Genomic DNA, 21,991 nt, shown 5'->3' with positions numbered 1-21,991 from the left:
CAATGTTTTATCCATCTTAAGATGAATTTTCCATGTTTCCACCCTTAAGAAATAAGAATGCAACTTATAATTGAAGGTATTTTAAAATATCGGTAGATTAGATATTGATATAGTTGTCATTTCTTCACATGTTCAAAATTTGTTTTTTGTTTTTTTTTCTGGTGGCGTGACTAAACAAATGTCTCTAGTTAACATACTAGTTATACATTTATTATGGCTCACCCAGCTGGTGTGGCTCAGTGGTTGAACATCCACCCATGAACCAGGAGGTCACGGTTCGATTCCTGGTCAGGGCACACGCCCGGGTTGTGGGCTTGATCCTCAGTAAGGGGTGTGCAGGAGGCAGCAGATCAATGACTCTCATCATTGATGTTTTTCCCTCTCCCTCTCCCTTCCTCTCTCTGAAATCAATAAAAACATATCTAAAAACAAAAAATAATTATTTTGGCCCATTTGAGGACAGAATATATGTCTTGTTTGTTGTCTGAAATCATCTATTGTTACCTTCTGGTATCAATAAAAAAAGAGCCAATATAAAAATGTACATATGGGGTCAACAGCTTGTTAGAAAATTGCACAAAAATACAGAGCATTCTTTTTAAGAAATATTGCATCGTTAAAGCTCTGGGTAGTGCATAAATTTATATTGCATGGAAAAATACAGATATTGATGATACCAATGCCATGATGAATTGTCCTTGTCTTTCCACCATAAACGACTAAAAACCTGGACTACTTTCAGATGTTGGACAACTGAGCCTTTTTTTAAAGTTGATTTTTAGAGAGAAGGGAAGGGAGAAGGAGAGAGAGAAACATCGATGTGAGAGCAAAACATTAATTGGCTGCCTCCTGCACACCTCCTACTAGGGATGGAGACAGCAAAGGACGACACCCAACCAGCTGAGTCACACTGGTCACAACTGGCAACACAGGACTATGATCCTTAAGAGAGGAGAAACAGAGAGATAGCCTATACCGGTACCAGATTTCCACATGGAGCCACTCTTTGCTGGTGCAGACGGGGGAACCCAAGCAGAGCACTAGGTGCCTGCTGAGTTGAGAAAACAAAGCTCTGGTTTCAGGAAAATAAGTCAGTGAGAATTCTCAAAGCTGATTACTGCAAAAGAAGCAGTTATGAAGAAAAATGTATTAAAAATCTGCAGTTTTGAGCTTGCTGCTAAATAAGAAGTTTGCATGCCTAGGGTGACAGCCCATGAAGCCAGACAAAGAATGTCAGTGACCCTGAAAGCTTAACAATTCCCAGAGCTCACACAAAGTGGGGACTCATTCAAGTTGATAGAGAGTAAAAAAAAAACCCCTAACACAGGACCATTTAATAGATATCTCAGAAAAGTAAAGCCTTAGAAGTATGGATAAAATAGTTGTGGGTTGAAAGATCCTAGAGATCTTGCCAGACAAACCTGGAAAATGTCAAGGTAATTTTCAAGTAACATAATTGTTAGCCAAAGCACCTCCATACGCTATAAAGAAAACAATAAAATCCAGACACTCAACAGCGTGACATCTGCAAGTCAAGCATCAATTAAAAAATCACCTGACATATAAATAAACAAGAAAATGTGACACATAGCTGGGAGAAAATCCAGTCAATAGAAATAGACTCAGAAAGGAGAGAAATAAAGCAATTGGCAGATAAAATTTTAAAAGTGCTAAATATATGACTAAGAATTAAAAGAAGAGATGACAATAACAAGAAAACTAGAAAATATATATATAAAAAAGAGATAAATGCTACTTCTGGTGATCAAAAATACAGTATTCAAAATAAAATATTCACTGGATGAGCTTAATAGCAGATTAGACACTGCAGAAAAAAAATACCAATAAGCTTAAAGATCTAGCAACAGAACTACCCAAATGAAGCAGTGAGAGAGAAAAGTATAGAAAAAAATAGAACAGCAACTCAGCAAACTGGGGGGAAATATCATCATTTAACGAATAAGTTGGAATTGGGAGGAGGATGGAAAAGTATAGAATGAATGGCTAAAACTTTTTCAAATTTTATAAAATCTCTAAGTACACAAATCCAAGGACTTCAAAGAAACAATATTCAAATAGAATATTCAAAAATTCAAACAGAACAGACACAAAATTACACCATGGTAAACCATAATAGATGGCTGAAAATCAGCGATGAAGAGAGTAACTATTAAAGACAGCCAGAGAAAAAAGGGAAACAAAGAATCCCCACTATCATAAATGCAAGCCATAAAACAATGGAGTATGTCGTTAAAGTGATGAGAGAAAGAGAAACACACCTGTCAACTGAAAATTCTGTGTCCAGAGAAGATATCCTTCAGAAACAAAAGTAAAATACTTTGTCAGACACATAAAACCTGAGAGAATTCATAGCTGGTAGACATCATGGCCCACTTATAAATCAGCCCAAAGATGTGAAGACTCCTCAGGGTGGGTTGGGTTTTGTCTTTGCTTTGGTTTTTAAGAAAGGAAATGCAGATCCCAGAAATGACATGAAAACTTCCTGCTCCTCACTAAAAAATGAAAGTTTTAGAATTGATTTTTAGCGAGTTGCCTGTAGCACTTAGAAGAGAAAGTGGCAAGAGGAGCAGCCAGCGCAAACTTAGAATGCAGGCACGGCAAATGCGCCTCATTATTTCCCCTGTTGGTTTACTTCAGAGGCAGACTAAGGATAGGGAAGAGCACGGCTTATCTTGATTTCCACACCCACCCTAACAAATTCGCTCACCATCCCCTCTGGGCGAGCTGGGAAATTGAATATATGATGACAATACACTTGAGTGTTTTCTTAGCTGACTAAGGATTATAGTCTACAGGTTGATAACAAAGAGGAAAACATTTAACAATGAAACTCGTTTTTTGATAAGAGTTTTCAATTATTGAGAGGAGACAGAAAGTTAGTTCCTATTAAGATAGCAAATATTCTTTTATAATATAAAAATATTTTGTGACTAATTAAAATATAGATTCAGGTAAAATAAAATTATGGAAAAAGCGTTGACTATAGAGTGAAGTGTACAAACACTGTCCTTCAGTAACTTACAAACTTTTCGTATGTCACTATATTTTCCTGTGGTTTTATGTTTTCACATTTTGAAGAGAAAAAAAAGTATAGTTTTTGGACTTTAAAATCTCTGGAACCTTTGTAGTTTCAATAGTCTCTTTTTCTAAATTGCCATAAATAGTCACAAATCTATTTTGGTTGTTCAAATACTCTAAAGTGGAGAAGTAGGACCCCAGATAAACCTGGGAACTGCAATATCATAGCTCCAGATACTTTGTTTAAATTTGAAACTCAATTTAGAATTTTACAACTTGTTTTTGCACATTTTTTCTGAAGTGGTTAAAAAAAAAATTTACAAACTCTAGATAAAGGCAAATCCTTTAATTAAACATGCTGGGTCTGCCTAGGTACACACTAGATGGAAAATTGGAAGGCTTTTAAATATTTAAGAGGGAGGAATATAAATTGGTAAGAGAATATTATTAGAGAAGACAGGATGCATAACAAATAGTCAAACAGAGATTAATTATTTCTCTCCTCCCCAAAAATAGTAGACACGATTACCAATGATGATGAAGTTGAAGGCATGAGCAGTGCTTCGTCTTCCGCTTACGTCTCTCCTTCCAAGAACTCCTTTCATTGACTATGTGATATTTTCCGGTAAAATATAAAAGATGGGAGGTCTGACCCCACAGTGGTGCCTGGCTCAAGCACTCCTCCCTGTGGGATAGTGAAGGCCTCGACGGTTACCTACTCTTAGCTTTTTCTGCCTGTAAATTTCAATAAACCTTACAGGTCGGTGTATTGCTAATAGTGTGTGTTCCTGCTGACCACATGGACATACCACATTTTACAGCCATATGGTTTTAAGAAATCGGGGAGTTATAATAGGCCATCCTGGTGGTGGAACATCCTCCTGGTGATGATTGCAGATCACCTAGATGGCTGGTGATCAGGTGACCATAATCACCACGAGCCACAACAACCTCAGAGTGACCAGGTCACTCATCAGACTAAAATTCCTCATACCCGGTAATTGTGGCATTCATAAGCTATCGTATCTTTAGATTCCCCATATCACTAAAGTCCAAAAGTCAAAAGTCAAAAGGGTTATTTGGAAATTTGAGAAGAGCAAATTAGTTTCAGGTTAAAAATAGACTGTAATAAGGCTGCTAGTAGCCAAGGGAAAGGGGTTGGCCTCGTCAGAGCCTGGGAAGATGCAGCAGGAGAGCTCCCATACGAGATCAACTCAGACGAAGAAAGAAACGTATTCTGTGCCAGCTACTCCTGTAGGCAGTCAGGTAGCTGGGAAAGCAGAGAAGAGTATGGCCTCTGCAGAGAAGCAGAACAGACTTAAGTGAGATACAGAAACAAGCTCAGCAAGAAATAAGAGCAGAGCTAGGGCCAGGTCCTCACCCCAGCATCTGTTCCCTGTTGTTCATCTCAGGCTGCATTTCCCACTCCCCACCCCAAGGGGAGGCCTTCTATGAGACTGTATGTATTGGAACTCATAGAGCCGTAGGCAGTTAGTTCATCGGGACTGCCTTGCTGGTCTTTTGTTCGACTGTATAATTGATTTGGACCTTCTGGGTTCCATATATTCAGCACTAGTGGGAAGGCAGGTTGGTTGGATGAAATCACTCTGACCCCTGCTGATGGGATTCTATTACATTTGGCCAGGGGCATTGCTGAGAAATGACTGTAATCCTGAAACTTTGCACAGTCATGCAATTGAAACAATACCATTTTCTCCGAGCAGAGAAATAAGTTAGTCTCCATATAACACACTTAATATAGGCAGGGGTATTAAACAACACTGCTTCCCAGTTTAACAACCTTGTTCATCTAGTTTAAAAAAGTCACTAGTGCCTCACTGTGGGTTGTCAGGTCTATACAGAAGAGTGTCCACTATTGTTCTCACGGTGGCATGTGTCATAAAGGCATCTTAACAAATCATATTAGTTACTGGCACTTGGGTGCCGCCTTGGACCAGCTTTTCCCACTACGCCCCCACAAAGAAGAGTGGACTAAGTTTGCCTTTTTTAGGGAGCACCCAGTGACCGATGACCATCCAGAACTCCGTAGCAGTGATGGATCTTCAGTGGGCTGATGAAACCACAGCATAATGAGAATTGCTTGTTGGAATCCAAACATTCCATTATGCCGCCTTTAAAAAATTCTTAGTTTGAAATATTTAGACATACACAAAAGAGGAAGGTAGTATATTAAATCACCATATACACATCCTATAATATAAACATATATATTCTTAATATCAGCATTTATCAGCATCCTGACATTCTTGTTTCATTTATACTTCCATTTTTTTTACCCTGACAGTATTTTAAGCAAATTCCAGATTAATATTCATAATATTTTTAGAATGGCACCACTAAGGAAACTGCTTGCATTTGCATGCCATTTAGGCAGAGTCAACCAAAGATGGATGGGCTTTTTATCAGGACAAAAATCCAAGGCCCTCTTTTAAAAATATTTTTTAATTGACTTTTAGAGAGAGAGGGGAAGGGAGAGGGAAAGAAACATCAGTTGGATGCCTCCAGCACGCCCCCCTATTGGGAATTGAGCCTGCAGCCCGGGCCTCAAACCAGCAACCCTTGGGTGCACAGGATGACGCCCAACCAACTGAGCCACACTGGCTGGGGCAAGGCCCTCTTGAGAATATATGGGCACTAGCTCAAAATGACATTCCCCAGCTTATTAAGTGCAACTCCTAGTTTTGTAACCGTCACCTGAAACAAAGCGGCTCAGTACCTGGTTGGCCTCCAAAGAGATTGGAGGCAGCGCACTCCACACTTGGGCGTTTCACCAGAGCCAAGTCACTGTGCAGGTCCAATGGGATCACTGAAGCCAGAACTCCTGGAAAGATTCCAGGCACCAGTAAAACAGGCTGTGTCCTTTCCCTCCACTGCACCTTTCAGAGCCCAGGTGATCGCCATTATCTAGGAACATTCTTAAAGAAAAGTGGTAGCCCTGGCTGGTTTGGCTCAGTGGTTGGAGTGTCAGCCCTCTGACCGAAAGGTCAAGGGTTCAGTTCCCAGTCAAGGGCACGTACCTCAGTTGTGGGTTCCCCGCCCTGCTCCTGGTGCCTGCGGGAGGCAACGAATTGATGTGCCTCTCTCACATCGATGTGTTTTTTTCCCCCCTCTCTTTCTTTTTCTCTCTTTGTCTCTCACTCTCTCCCCCCTTTCTCCCTCCCTTCCACTGTCTCCAGAAATTGATAGAGAAAATGTCCTAGGGTGAGGATTTTTTAAAAAGATGACTGGTGTGCTGGCCTGTGAGACTGCCAGTACTCACTGGCCTTTGTTCTTTGAACTGGAGGGTTTCCTCCCACTGCTGACCAGTACCCACCCTCTGAACAGTGACTGCCAACCTATCCTGAAGTCGCATAGTCCCCCCTGATGGAAATTTCCTGGCTTCCTGATTTAACATTCCCACCCTTCAGTGGGACATCTCCCAACCTAAGGCCATACTTTGAAAGAGCTCCCCAAAAGCTCGATTTAAAAATGAGTGTCTATTAAGAGCAAAGCCTGATCTTGCTTTTGTCTTATATTTGTCATTATTACAATAATGCCATGACGTGCCCATTTTCATAGCTATGGGGATGAATTTGTACCTGAATGTTGACTGCGGATGTGGGTGAGCAAAATCTGGGACTTGATACACAAAGTTCTTCAGACCTAGAATTTAACCTCTCTTTTCAGTCCTGTCCCCTGAGATGCCTCTATCTGCTATGTCTGTGAACTCCTGTAAAATGCCTGCTTTGGTTCACACTGATTCCTGTACATGGAATACCTCCCCACTCCATGTCTACATGTCAGATCTTATTGATTCTCTTAGGCCCCGGTCAGATGTCACCTCATACTCTCTTCCCTGACCTCCTATACAATTTATAGTTCTTTCAGGACACATTCTTCATTGTAGCAGAGTCATTTATACTCATGACAGACTTTTAACAGCCTAGTGTGAGGAACTGAAGTGTATGAGACTAAGCTCTGGGAAAGAAACATCGACAAGAAATCTCTGCCCCTGTGGAGACCATGCCTGAGCAGGGTGCCAGACAATTAACAGCTGTGGGTGTAGGGCAAGCCAAGGTCTCTAATAGGAATGTGTCAGGGGTACTGTAGAGAGCAGGAGGGGCAGCTTCTAGTGTTGACCTTATCATTAAAGGCCTCAGAAAGAAGATGCCTGAACACAGACTGAAGGATGTGTGGAAGCTGCCACAGAGCTAAGAAGAAGGGAAGATATGCCAATCCAAGGGTGTTCCTATCTCCCTGTCTGTTATCAAATTGTGAGCTCCTGAAGGCAGGAATTATTCCAATATTTAAGGTCTCCGACTGCTTTCATGCCTGTCACAAAGGACAGCTTCAATAAATATGTATTGTCTGAAGGAGATTTTTTAGCATAAGTGTGGTCAAGCAGCAAGTGGGATTTGAGTAACAGGCAGCAACATGATGACAGGGCACCACTGGATACATGGTCACTTGGACTAGTCCTGCCGCTATGGAAGCTGGTCGGGGGGAGGTTGCAGCTGTGCAAGTTCTGGGTGGAAACCTAGGAATACAGCACAATTCTTGATGTCATATTTAGAATCTCTGCAGACTAGGCTACTTCTACCATGATTAAGAGAGAGCCCTATCCTTGTATGCAACGCGGAGGCTTCTGATCAGTGACCTCTAGTTTACCCAGGATGGTAAGGAGGTTTAAGAGCCTCCCACAGCTCCTCAGTTCTCTATTTAGTCAATAGGTGCACATTTACAAGGCCATCCGCTTGGTCAAGAGTGCAAGCGCCTGGCCGGCGTGGCTCAGCGGTTGAGCATCGACCTATGATCTAGGAGATCACAGTTCCATTCCCAGCCAGGGCACTTGCCTGGTTTCTGGGCTCGATCCCCAGCAGGGGGCGAGCAGGAGGCAGCCGATCAATCACTCTCTCATCATTGATGTTTCTCTCTCTCTCCTTCTCCCTTCCTCTCTCTGAAATCAATAAAGACATATTTAAAAAAAAAAAAAGAGTGCAAACTACCGTTGAGGGAGAACTGTCACCTCATTAACGCCAAGCTCTCCCCAGCTGAACTGATCTGGAAAGAGAGCGATCTGAATAGGCTATGATAATCACATTTCAGCATCCACCTAGTGGCTCAAGTCTGAACACTTGCAACGGTCCAGTGCTCTGTAGTGACCTTTGCATCTTTGGTGCCCTTCCTACTATCTCCACTGCACTTAATGGAGCTCCTGAAAGGCATCAGCCTCCTAACCCATTCACCAGCCTCCAGCCCTACTGTCTTCTAAACTCTTTCCCAACAGCTGCCAGAGAATTAAAAAATAAAAACCCCCACTAATGTAAGAATGTTATGTGCGTACTAAAATATCTTCATGGTTTCCCAATGCTTCGGGCTGCCTTCCAACCTTACGTAGACATCTCCCACAATCCTGCTGCTCACATCTGCAGTCTCATGTGTTGCCACTGAGCTCTTGGACCCTTTACTCCAGGCATCTGATACCACTTTCTGATTTCTTGGTTCCATAAGCATGCAGAAATGTGTCCCTTATTTTGTGCTCACGCTGCCTTGACTGCCTTGTGTAGGCCTTTACCCAACTAATGTCATTGGTCCTAAACATTTTAGTTATCTACTTTTTGGTAGCTCTTTCTAACACGTGCACACACACAGAGCTAAACTGGATTACCTGCCCCTTTGATGTAATTCACGGCATCCTGGACTTGCTTTCTTGCTAAGAACAATATTGCATTTGATCTGTTTATGATCTGTGTTCTGTTTCCCTTACTATTGGCACTCTTCCCTGGTTTTCTTTTTCCCCTGCCACCCAGCATCGTGCACAGCACACAATGGCTTTTCACACTCTTCTGAGTAAATGGATCTATGCTTTATGACCAGCTACACCCTTCGCTAAACTGCGACGAAATAACGACTCTCCTCATTGCAGGCTCTTCGGTTATCCCATAAGAGCCACAGCAATATCTACCTCGCAGGGTTGTGATGTTTAAATGAAATGTTGCCCAGGAACAGATTTTGAAACTATAAAGCACTTTAAAAAAAATCAAATCAGAGTTCAATCCTTGGTTATAGACTTCAGTCAATAACAAGTGCATTCACATTTCTCAAATATGTTTGGATTTCATAAAATTTGCATACCCTAGAAGACAGACCCAGCAATCACTTTTCATAATCTGACGGTATGAATGAAAACAGAAGGCTCTTTTAGGTGAGCCATTACATTTGAGAACAGAAATACAAACAAAGCACGATACATTAATTTCCAGATATTAATGCCCAAGTGTGAGTGCTATTTTATATACCTGTGTGTGTGTGTGTTTATGAGGTTTGGATGTCTTCCCCTTGCAAATAAGTTGTGAAAATAGCAGGCCAGAAGAGCAGTTTATACAGCTTCTTTTCTTACATCCATCTGTTTTTCTTCAGACTACCCAGCTCTTAAAGTGGAAAACAAAGCACACAGACTGCATTTGAACACTTTCTCTGCAGGATGACTCAGTCTTCTGGCTACTGTTCATTCTATTTCTTCTGCTTTATAGAGCCACTAGGAGGTCAGTTTAAAGTCTTCCAGAAGCCAGTGTGCTCACTTCTCAATTTACTGCTTAAATAAATAGACAGAGAGTTAAACGGTCATCCGCCAATTGCTGTTACATTCAGAAAATGACCAAGCAAAACACACTGTCACCTTTAGCACCGCATTGTGGCAGAGCTGGTATGTTTAAGGTAAAATGACTTTCTGTATTGGCTGGAGCAGGTTCCCGTCTCTCTGAGTGAAGTCGGGGAGTTGAAGCTCCGAACATTAGCTTCTTGAACCTGCCGTGTCATAGGGCATGTGGTCAGGCCCGTCAGACTGCAGAAGCTTTAGAGGCTCATTTCTGAGGGTCAGTCAACTCTCATGGCCTTGCACTATTCAGGAAAGAATTGTCTTTGAACTACAGTATTTCATTTTTTATTCTGAAGAAATAGGATTTTTTTTTTTTTTTTAAGCCATCAAATTGAATGACAATTTCAGAGCAAGGCAAGTTAGATTTCATGAAAGTTTATGAGGGTGAACAGTGTCAACAGAAGAAACATCCACACCTGTAGAGAATTTTTAAAAATTCTTATTGAATTTATTGGGGTGACATTGGTTAATAAAATTACATAGGTCTCAAGTGTACATTTCTATAATACATCACTGTATATTGTATTGTGAGCTCACCACCCAAAGTCAAGTCTCCTTTGTCACCATTTTACCGCCCCTTTCCCCCCTTCTCCCACCCCTCTTTCCCCCTGGGATTGACAGTACTGTCTTCTGTATCTATGAGGGTTGTTTTTGTTTTTTGCTTAGTCTCTTCATTTTTTTCTCCCATCTCCCCAACCCTCATTCCCTCTAACAGCTGTCAGTCTGTTCTCTATATCTATGAAAATTTTATTAAGAGTTTATTTGAACCTGTGGGGTGGGGAAGGGGCAGATGGAGATGAAAGAGGGTGTAGGGGAGGGTAAATGGTGATGGAAAAAATAAAATATAAAATAAGATAAAATAAAATAAAAAAATAAAATAAAATGGTTTATTTGAACCACTCTGACAACATATGCTGGGGAGAAAAAAATCTCAAATTTCGCAGAGAATACCAGTTTTGCAGCTTCTTTTATGCATTTGAAATTAAGGAAGGGGCGTGGGAGAAAGCAGGGTGGGGATTGGATTGCATTGCAGGGTAGTTAACAAGATTCTGTGCTCTCTTGAGGGCGGTCATACCTTCGAGGGTTACTTCTGGTGTCTCAAAGGAGTGCTAACCTAGATGTACAAGGACAGTGGGCAGAGCTGGCTTAAAACCTTTCACTAAAGAAGTTACAGGCCTGGGAGTGACACCCACCATGACCTGTCCCCTTAGGACTTTATGATCAGAACCCCCTGTGAGGTTACTTTCCTTAAAACTCCTTTTTTTTTTTTTTTTCATTCACAAGGGGAGAAAAAAGTTTTCCTCCACCTGAGATCTACAAATTAAACTGCCAAAGACAGGTTAGCAGGAGAAATGCTTTCTTATGTATGCATTTGGGGAGCCTTCAGAAAAAAATAGTGAAGACCAAGGAAGTGGTCAGACCCAGGGGCTTATATAACATTTTAACCAAGAGCAATAAATTTGAGGAGAGGTGTCAAGACGAAGGAAGCAGGGGTTTAGGCTTTTAGAGGCAGTAAATTGTGGGAAGGTAGAAGATAAGGCTTATTTAGTAAGGTTCTGTTTATGCAGGCTCATCTCCTGTGCTATTTCTGGTGATAAGGTCCAATCTCCCCTTCCTGGTACTGGGGGGGGGGGGGGGCACCTTCACAAAGGGATTTTTATGCCCTGCTTTCAGGCAAAGAGTGGGAAGGCGGAGAGTTTTTCTTATACTTGCTTCTCCTCAATAGCCTTCAGCTCAGAATAATCCTCTTGTTAAAGGAGCGTATTTTGGGGTGGTGTCTCATGATCCCCGTAAGGGCACGTCTTATGATTCAGAGAGATATAATGTCAATCGGCAGGTATGGTATGGAGCTGTAGACCTTTTCAGTGTCCCCTCTTTCCCAACCCTGACATTATTGATTATTACCAGTTTCATTCAGTATGCTGGGACATTTTATTTATGAAACCTCTTTCTGTTCCAGTTCTCTATCTGTTGTTTTTTTTCTCCTTACTCAAAAACTTCAAAACATACGCAGTGCAAAGCTCCTCTGGTATCATTATTACTTCATATTTATCTTTAAAATGTCCAGCTATTTTTCTTAAGAATTATTTCAAAAGAAAACTTTAAAATGATACTTATCATGGGAAAACCGTTATCACATATCACCTGTAGAAGGTTGCCGTAAAAACATAACACAATAAAAACATTTAATTTTATTCTTTCTTATACTTTTTATTTTTCTCCTAAAGTTACCCAAGTGGACTTGCATGCTATTACATTAGAACTATTAATGTATCAATCTTCATTATTTTTAAATTCCCTATCAAAGAGCTCTAACAACTCTCATCTGAATCTAATTCTGTTGATTTCTTTATCTCTTGGGTGTGTATTGTGTGTTTTTCCTTCTATGTGCCTTATTATTGCTGTTAGTAGACAGGTATCTTTTGTAGCATAGTGAAGGGGTTCAGAGCAGGCTTCCCCAAGATGTAGGGCATTTGGCATGTAGATTATTTTTAACTGAAGGCAACGGAGAAAATTTTACCTCTCCCTTAATGCATTTAATTTGTGGCCTTGCGCATATTAAGAGTTCTCATGAGAAATAACATTTTTTAATTACCTGTCTACAGGCCAAGCAAACTTCTAGTTACCAACCATTTGCCCTTCTTATCACCTTTCAAAGTACCCCCCTCCCCTCAGAAGCCTCAGGGTAGCTGACCTCACTCCTTACTCAGGAAGCCAGATATGTCTCCTTTCACTTTTCTGTCTCTGAACCTCTCGTGTAGGTGGGGTCTCTGACTCTTTCATGTACGTGGGGTTCCTGTATATACGTATATAATTAAATTTGCTTATTTCCTCTCGTTAATCTGTCTCATCCATTTAATTATTAAGGACCTAGAAGTGTAGAGGAAAATTTCCTCTCCCCCCACAATACTACGGTTGTGATTCAAGCCAGCAACCTGGGCATGTGCCCTGACCGGGGATCAAACTGGCGACCTCTAGGTGCGTGGGACGACACTCAACCGACCGAGCCACAAAGAGTTGTGATTCTGAGAAACTGGCATGCTTTTCTTCTCCTGGGACTCTAATGTGGAGGTTTTGAAAAAGGTTGAAACAGGGAAAATAATTAGTGAAATTTCAATGTTAAGCTGCCACTGCCAAGAGGAGTGGAACCGACTGACTTAATTATCAGCAGTATCATCTGTCTCAGAAATCAAGAACAGTTTTCAAAGCGGAAAGTATTTATGGACCAGGAGGAATTGCGGATTGTGCAAATGGACAGACTAACAGAACCTGGCAATGTCCCTGTTCACTGTAGCGAGAAAAACAAGGCCACAGCTAAACCCTGATTACAAAAGGGAGCCCGAGGCATACATTCAAGAATTAAACAAAACAGATATCAAATTGAGAGGTGTTATTAGCTGGGGGGGGGGGGTGGGGGGGGGTGGGGGGGGTGGTAAATGCCCTACAAATTGAAATTCAAATGCTTTTTAAAACCACAAGAAATTGCATCTGCTTTTTCAACAGTCTAGAGCACCAGAAACAATACCAGCAAGGAAAAATATTAAAGAATGTGTAACATCTTTGCTATGGTCTGAATGTTTGCGCTCCCCTAAAATTCACATGTTGTATTCCTAACTTCCAAAGAGGATAGCATTAGGGGGTGGGGTCTTTGGGAGATGCTTAGGTCATGAGGGTAGAACCCTCATGAATGGCATTTAGTGCCTTATAACAGATCCCACAGAGATCCCCCACAGCTTCCTCCATGGGAGGACACTGCCAGAAGGCTCTGGCTATGAACCAGAAAGAGGGCTGTGTTCTTGAACTTCTAGCCTCTAGAACTGGGAAAATAAATTTCTGTTCTATGTTGGCATGGCCAGCCCAAATGAAATGGCAGTCTTTTCATCCAATACCACAATACAGATCCTTTTGCATGACTGAAAATGATATCACATCACAGTACTTTATAGTTACCAATGTTTAAGATTTACGTTTGTCCATGTTTATGATTTATCTTAGGCCAGAATAAATATTTCCTCTGTTGACAGAAAGACTTGTTTTTGCTAAAGATATCATTTCAGTGGGAGAATTCTTCCAATTTTATTTCTTCTTACTGAATCATAAGCTCCCCAAAGTGAAACTTTGAATAGTTGAAAAGAAAAATTCCCCAACTTCATTACAGTGCTCATGGAAAAAGGCATAATTCATTAAATCAAGTAAATCGAAAATTATAAATAATAATATAGTAGTTTCTTCAATACCCAATAATAGTTTTTTGCTAGTGGAAGAGCTTTATCCTATTCCAATTGCACTGTAGAGAAAGAAAAGAGCCAAATGATTGAATCACTAAATGCTATTTTTCATTTGCCTAATCCCTCATAATTATGCCCTCTCAGTGTTTTTATCTTCTAATAATTGAAGAAATTTAATCGAATGTATTGGGAGTGACATTGGTTAATAAAATTACGTAGGTTTCTAGTGTACAATTCTGTAATACATCACCACCCAAAGTCAAATCTCCTTTTGCCACCATATATTTGACCTTTTATCTTTTACTATCTCCCACACCCCTCTCTCTGATAACCATCACACTGTTGTGTGTCTATGAGTTTTTGTTTGTTTGTTTGTCTTGATGTTCCTTTGTTGTTTTCAGTTTTATATCCCACATATGAGTGAAATCCGATGGTTCCTGACTTTTTCTCTGATTTATTTCACTTAGCATGATACTCTCAAGGTCCATCCACATTGCCGGGAATGGCAGTGTTTCATCTTTTCTTATGGCTGAGAGGTATTTCACTATATACATGTACCACACCTTCTTTATCCAATTACCTATCAAAAGACACTTCAGTTATTTCCATGTCCATATCAAAGGACACTTTCCATTATTTCCACCACAAATAATGCTGCAGTGAACATAGGGGTGCATATGTCTTTACAAAAAATAATTTTAGGCATCACACAATGAACTCACACACCAGAGAACCAAAGAAAGCCACGCGAAGATATGCAAGTACTAGGACGTGGTTAAGGTTGGCACATCCATAAAACTTTCTCAAAGCATAGATGCGAGTGATGGGGCTGGTAAAATAGGCACACGATGGCTTATCATGTATTATCTTGAGAAAAATGTGGTAAACTACATAAAAAATACAGGGACTAGTATAGTGAATACTTAGGTAGCCACATGCCAACTTGGCCAATTCTTGTTTTTTCTTTCCGTATTTGCTATATATATATTTAAAAATACAGAAAGGATTTAATTCCCATATGATGCCCTTCCCAATCTTATTGCCATCTCGTCATTGCAAGTATTCTCATCCAAATTTTCTTTTTATTCCAGAACTATTATTGTTCTTTTGCTGCATATGTTTGTGTTGATAAACAACTTATATTTAGTTTGTATTTATATTGATATATTTTAAGTGAGTCACTAAAATAGAGAACCTTAACATTATTATTTCTTCACTAGAGGTGTGCATCCGATTGGGGAACACCATCGCCTCACCAGGAGGCAGACGTAGACCAGTGTGGGAGATCTGGCCTCGAAATCAAAAGGTGTAGTATTGGGCTGCGGCTAAAGCTATGTGTCTTTGGCAAGTTCCATGGACTCTCTGAATTGCAGAATTTAAGGGGAAAATGAAGGAAAATATGTACTTCTTGGGGTTTTGCGAATATTATATAAAATATAGCATGCAGAACTTTTGACCCTTAGGCACAACTATTGTTTTCTTAATGTATCAAGAAGCTAAATAGTTTTTAACAGTTCTGTAAAATTACCTGAGTTTATAAAATATTTTCTTAAACATTATTCCTGGACCAGTGAGAACCCTACCTATTTTGGGCTAGTAAATGACATAGAGAAACACAATCAGATATATAGATATAATTAAACATTAAACAAATAAGCTCAATATTACGCAGAATGAAAGGGACCTTAACGATCTCAACTTCAGTAGTAGTCATTTAATACCCAAGAATGGAATACAGAGTCAGAGGTGACTATTTAGTCATATGCAGAGACTTTCAAGCAGAAAGTAAATATCGATTGAATTGTGATGATACCTCTTCCACTGGAAGAAATATAGTAATTATTTTTATCGTATCTGTTTCCAATGGTAAAAGAGAGCTAAGGCTTTCTCTATTGAAAATGATTCCTTTTGAAACTCTCACTGCCTGAGCCAAGCGCTGATGGGAGATCGTCTCCCCTCCTGAAGAGCAGCCGGGCACTTGTTCACAGTCACTTAGTATATATGCGGACGTCTCTATCAACTATGTGGCCCTTTTTCATGGTCACAAACCGCTGCTGTGTGTGCGTCAGTGGCAGAGCCCTTACTGTTCACGCTGTTGCTTTCCTGGCCTTAGATCAGGGCCCAGGCCACTTGCTCATTCCAGAGGAGTGAAGGGGTGACAGAGATGGGCCCAGCAGCTGCCTGTCAGCCTGCAGATGAGGGGGTGCTCCGGGACGGGCTGGGGCTCCAGCAGCTGTTTCAGCTGCTATTTACTCTGGAGTTGGGGGCACGTGTCTCGCCCTACCTGTCTTTCAACTTCCTACGTGGAAAGATCTGTAAATCCCAAAGAATGCAAAGGTGAAAGAGAGCGGCGCACATTTATAAGTGTGCTGATTCTTCAGGGTGTGACACAGTGTAAGGCTCGCTCTGATTTATTCCGCCTGTCCCCCTGGGCACATCCAAATTGCTTGCGTCTCAGCTACACACTTTGATGCCTGGCAGAACCGCCACGCATCTGCTGTGAAATGACCGGCGGCACATCGGGATGTCTCGCAGCGCTGAACTTGGTGCGTTTTAGTGGAAAGGATGCCAGGCCAGAATCTCAATGATCTGAGATACAGTCCTGGCACTGTGATGGACCGGCAAGGTGACCTTGGGCAAATGCTTTCTGTCTAGATCTCAGTGTTTTCAACTGTGAAAGCAGGTGGTCATTGAGGTGATCGCTGAAGTCCCTTTCTGATGTGATTCTATGATTTCTAAATGGGCGATCGCAAGAACAGCGATCATGTATAGAGTGCACACTGGTCAAAGTCATGTACAGGGACTAAATTGTTTACTCCTCAAACAGTCCTTTAACAAAGTAAGTGATGCCGTTGGTTTGCAAGGAGAAAAGTCATACTAAATGACTTTTTCGAGATTAGTAGGAACCTTGTTAACGGGTTAGTAAGGGCAGAGCTGACACTCAGACCCATTTATATCTGGTATCAGAGTCAGTGCGTTAAGATGCCATGAAAAGAATTCTAAGAGCCCTGCAGAACTGGACCTCAAAGCACCCAGGTTGTCCTTGAATTAATTCCTTGTGTCTATAATTTCCATAGTATTTCTGAAATATGAGGGGCCCTGTCCCACAACAAGATAGTATTGGGGCCCGGCCAGGCCTGGCTCAGGGGTTGAGTGTAGACCTAGGATCCAGGCAATCGGGGTTCGATTCCCGGTCAGGGCACATGCCCGGGTTGCGGGCTCGATTCCCAATCAGGGGCGTCCAGGAGGCAGCCGATCAATGACTCTCATCATTGATGTTTCTCTCTCTCCCTCCCTCTCTTTTCTTCTCTGAAATCAATAAAGATATATTAAAAAAAAAAAGATAGTATTGGGTTTGATGCATTGGAATTTTCAATGCACAATAGTTATTTATTGTTTCCTATCTTCCCTGGTGTCAATAATTTTTTCCTGTAAATATGAAGGAAGAAATTGTTCCTTGATATTTCTAAGAAATGAATCCAGCCCTGTATAGAATATTTTTATATTGTTTAAAAATAATATATTTGTTTGTTTTGTGTTTTACTTCTTGGTTATTAAGGTAGCTGAAGAAAGCTGTGTTGAAGTACCTCGCATTCAACAACAAAATCATATAACCATGGTAATATTTTGGGATATCCAATTTAAAAATTATTCTCTTCAGAGTACAAGTTTCTTTTAGAAATTAGTTACTGCAGTAACTCTAATTAAAATGTCTTATTTACTTGAAAGAGGTGGATTGTATGCTTAATTTTTCCATTTTCTGCCAGGTAGCAAACGACTAGCAGTAATTATTTTTGTCTGCAGTTGCTGACAGAGATGTAGCACAGAGAGAGCACTAAAGTAGAAGTGTCAGCTTAGCCATTTCCTTGTTTATTTATTCTAGCAGCAGTGGGTGGGCGTGCAAACCACAGTTTCCTTACAGGAACTTTCTTAGGGCTCTTCGTATTTTATGAGGGCTAATTACGGTAAATTATATGGTAGGATGCGTAAAGCCACTCAATCAGACATATACAGATGTCAATGTCTCGGTCCACTAATAGCAAATAAGTGAGGGTATGGCTTTCAATTTCTACCCAGTGTCCCTAAAGATGCTTCACTTTCAGGAGTGATGTGTGACTATATGGCCCATGTTCTAAGTGATGGGACTAATTTCTCTCTGTCTCTCTCTGTCTGTCTCTTTCTCTCTGTCTCTCTCTGTTTCTGTCTCTTTCTCTCTCTCTCTCTCTCTCTATATATATAGGGTGTCCCAAAAAATGTATACACACTTTGAATAATTATTAATTCCAATGTATTAAAGCTGAAACAAAAAAATTTACGTGTATACATATTTTGGGACACCATATATATATATATATATATATATATATATATATATATATATATATAAAATGCAAAAGTAGATTTACACTTGTGAGTATATGAAACAAAGTTTATTCTTGTATTATTATTGATTAATTATTGTATTATTTTCCATAAGAACAATTTCATAAATATGCAGACATTCATATACATATATTGATACATACATATATATAAATACATATATAATATTTATAAAACTTAATTGCTTTGTTATATTTCTGTTTAAAAAAAATCTTTCTACTGACTTCTCCATAGACCCTCTCACATAAGCCTGGAGAACACTTATCTGAAAGTCAGAGCAGATGTGGTAGAGCCCAGACTGAAAGAAGAGAGGTAAAGGGGCTTTTGGGGCTTCCGTTGGGGTGGGATATAAAGAAACGCTCAGGACAGAAGCTCTATCTGGGATTAAGAATGGCAAAAATGAAAAGCGGGAGACTGCTAATAAAGAGCTCATTTTTGTTGAAAGCAGTCAGTTCTCCACTTGATTGTCCTTCTTCATTAACGTCGTCAAGACTCATTATCCAAACTTGAGGAGCCCCAAGAGAGAGTGGCGGGACTGCCCGTGGCGCTAAGGAATGGGCCGCGACATTTCACACACTCAGCACATATGTGGCTTTTAGGGACAAACGTGTACAAGTGCAAAAGCACCGCCTTGAAGCAGAATGCTGAGCGCAGGTGACATGGGTCAGGACGTCCTTGGCTCTTCTGCTGGTGGCTTTTCTGCCCCGGCTCCATCGGCCGAGCCACACTCACGCTGACGCAGTTCTGAGTGACAGATGGGAGAGCCGCGGAGGAGCTGGGCTATCTGCTTCTTTCTTGTCTGTGTCTTTGTGTCTCTGGCCAAGTTGGGATACTGTGATTAATATGAGATACAGATGTCAGCTGCGCAATCAGCGGCTCACGCTGGCTGGCTGACAGGCTGCTTTGGCTGTGCAGGTGACAGCTTCCTTTCGCTTGGGCTTGTGTCAGTGCCTTTTTCCTCCCAGGAAGGAGAGGGTCCCTGGGCGGCAGTCCAAGGATGAGTTCATTTCCCAGTCTGTAAGGGTGCAGAGGCCAGAGACCCCGCTATTGATTATGGGATTTTTTGGTAATGTCCCCAGCAACTAACGTAGATGTTTAAAGAAGACTTGTTAACACGAGACACATGGGAACCTGCTTCTACTTTCATTCCAACAAATTTCCAAATGAGATTCATGTGATTTATTAACAGTGGATACAGAGTCAGTTCCCAGTCCTGTATCTGCCACTTATAAGCTGCATGACTTTACGACAAGTTAGATGTAACATTTGGAACCTGACATTTTGCATCTGTTAAATAGGAATGATAATACCTTCCTGATACACTTTGAGGTGATTAAATGAGATGATACATAGTGATTCATATGACTCACAGTTGGTCCTTTAAATGGTAATTATCCTTGTCTCCTTTCTCTACTTTTCTAGGTTGTTTACAAAACACAAACGTATATCCAAGTTTAAAGTAATAATAAATAATAACAACCACCATAAGATTATATATAATGAACCCATACTAGTATAGGTACATATAATATTGTTTAATTTCCCCATAAACTCTATGAGATAGATATTATTATCTGCTTACTATAGATAAAAAAAGTGAACAATAAAAAATGAAGTGACAGGTAAATCCAGCTTTATCTAACTGTGTACTCTCAGTAGCTCTACAGATGCCAGTCATACTGCCTTACGTTAGGGCCAATAATAAACTTTTTAGCATCAAATAACAAATTAAAAACTGTGTCAAACTTATCTATTACTCTTACCAACACCTGGGCATGCATGAGAGTGCAAAGACCTCCATGCAAATACACACCTGTATACATAGCTGTTGAGTAACCCTAGGGCTACAAACCAGAGGCGTCACGTATCAGTGTTACCTTTGTTCTCAATAGAAGATCTGAGAATCTCTCAAAGACGAGACTCGGTCACCGATTTTGCAGACAGTAATCCAGTTTGTTCGCAGATGTGAAATACAGTACTTCGCTTTCGGCTCTTGTCATCCATCCCCTAGAAAACTGGGTGATCGGCCATGAAGGTAGCGGGCCCTGGTGCCCAGCTCACCTTGGCTATACCATGCGGTCGCCTCAGAGGAGCTTTTAGTTTAAGGAAAGTCTGAAAAATTAGAGGCTGGTTAAAGAACTATAAAAAAATACGTATCTTCTTCAGTCCTTAGCTGCCTCAGTTGTACGTATTCCTTCCTGCCATCTCTCTCACTAAACAACAGATTCTCCTCTCCAAAGTCAAAAACGCAAATGAATGAATGAATAAATAAAATTAAGACACACAGTCAACCGCTCCCACTATTTGCCTTTCTCTTCTGAGCCTAAGCACCTCCATCAGTTTGCTGCATATCTTAGACCTTGAGTTCACCCCCTTTCAGGTGAGAGCCCAGCAGGTCTGTGCTAAAACAAACATATATCCACCCTAATTCTAAACTAACTCTCTTTGATCTGTCTCTTTGTTCTCGGTGTCCTCAAATACAGTTTAAAAGTGTTCAATTGAATGATTCCTGAGACCAAGGCTACTGTATCTTATGACTGAGGCCCTGACCCTTCTACACAGGCCCTTCCATTAACGGCCCTCCTCAAAACACCTGGCACCTTCCTCAACTCTGTACCCCCATCTCAGTCGCCAGTGTCCATCTGTCTTACTAAGCTGATGCCGTTGCCTTTCGTTCTCTCTAAGCTTCCGTTGTTTCATCTCTGTCACATTCTGGTTTTGGTTTTTCCACATAACTCTTTTTTTTTTTTTACCCTCACTCGAGGATATTTTTTCCATTGCTTTTCAGAGGGAGTGGAAGGGGGAGAGAGAGAGAGGAACATGGGTGTGAGAGAGACACGTTGATTGGCTGCCTCCCACAGGCCCCGACTGGGGCTGGGGCTGGGGCCTGCAACCGAGGCACGTGCCCTTGACCGGAATCAAACCTGGGATCCTTCAGGCCTGGGGCTGATGCTCTAACCACTGAGCAAAACTGGCCTAGGGCTCCACTTAACTCTTTATTTTATCCATGGTGCTTACTCATAAGCTTCTACGGTATTCTGGAAATTCTGGAGACTAAATGTTCAAGTATTGGCTATGAGGTGACACACGAAGGCTCAGTGGTGAAAAGAACTTTGACTTTTTGACAAGTTGTAATAGCAACGAGCAGTTCAGCATATGCTGAAGTTGAGGGAGCCAGAATGAAACCACCATGATCAAAAGATATCTTTGAAATTCACAATCTGCATAGCATGTTTAATATGTAGGTATACTTTAAAAAATTTTTTTTGGTTATAACTCTATAGAGTAATGAGAAAAGCACAGCACTAGTTATCAAAAAATCTGGACTCCAGCATTGGCTTGTTTTGTTCTAGCTGTGTGACTTGAGGCTATTTAATTCAATAAATTCAATAAGTATTTTTAATGCCCATCATGTACAAGAAACATGTGAGGTACTGCCAAATATATAAAAAGAAGCTAATATAATTCTTCCCCTCAGAGCTTTTACACTAAATTGGAAGGAAGGGAGTTCCAGCCCCTTCCTGTGATGGTTGAAATGCATTATTTCAAAGATACCTTCTAGCATCTTCAATCTATTCTTCAATCTAAGAGACTAAACGTAGAAAAGAGAAAAGTGTTCTTGTTTTGCATTTTTATTTTGCCTTTATTATTCCTGAAGTGTGTTTTTATTTGTCTATGGCTT

This window comes from Miniopterus natalensis, chromosome 10, assembly GCF_054644295.1.
Source record: "Miniopterus natalensis isolate mMinNat1 chromosome 10, mMinNat1.hap1, whole genome shotgun sequence".
Lineage (NCBI taxonomy): Eukaryota > Metazoa > Chordata > Mammalia > Chiroptera > Miniopteridae > Miniopterus > Miniopterus natalensis.
This window is presented reverse-complemented; position numbering follows the sequence as displayed.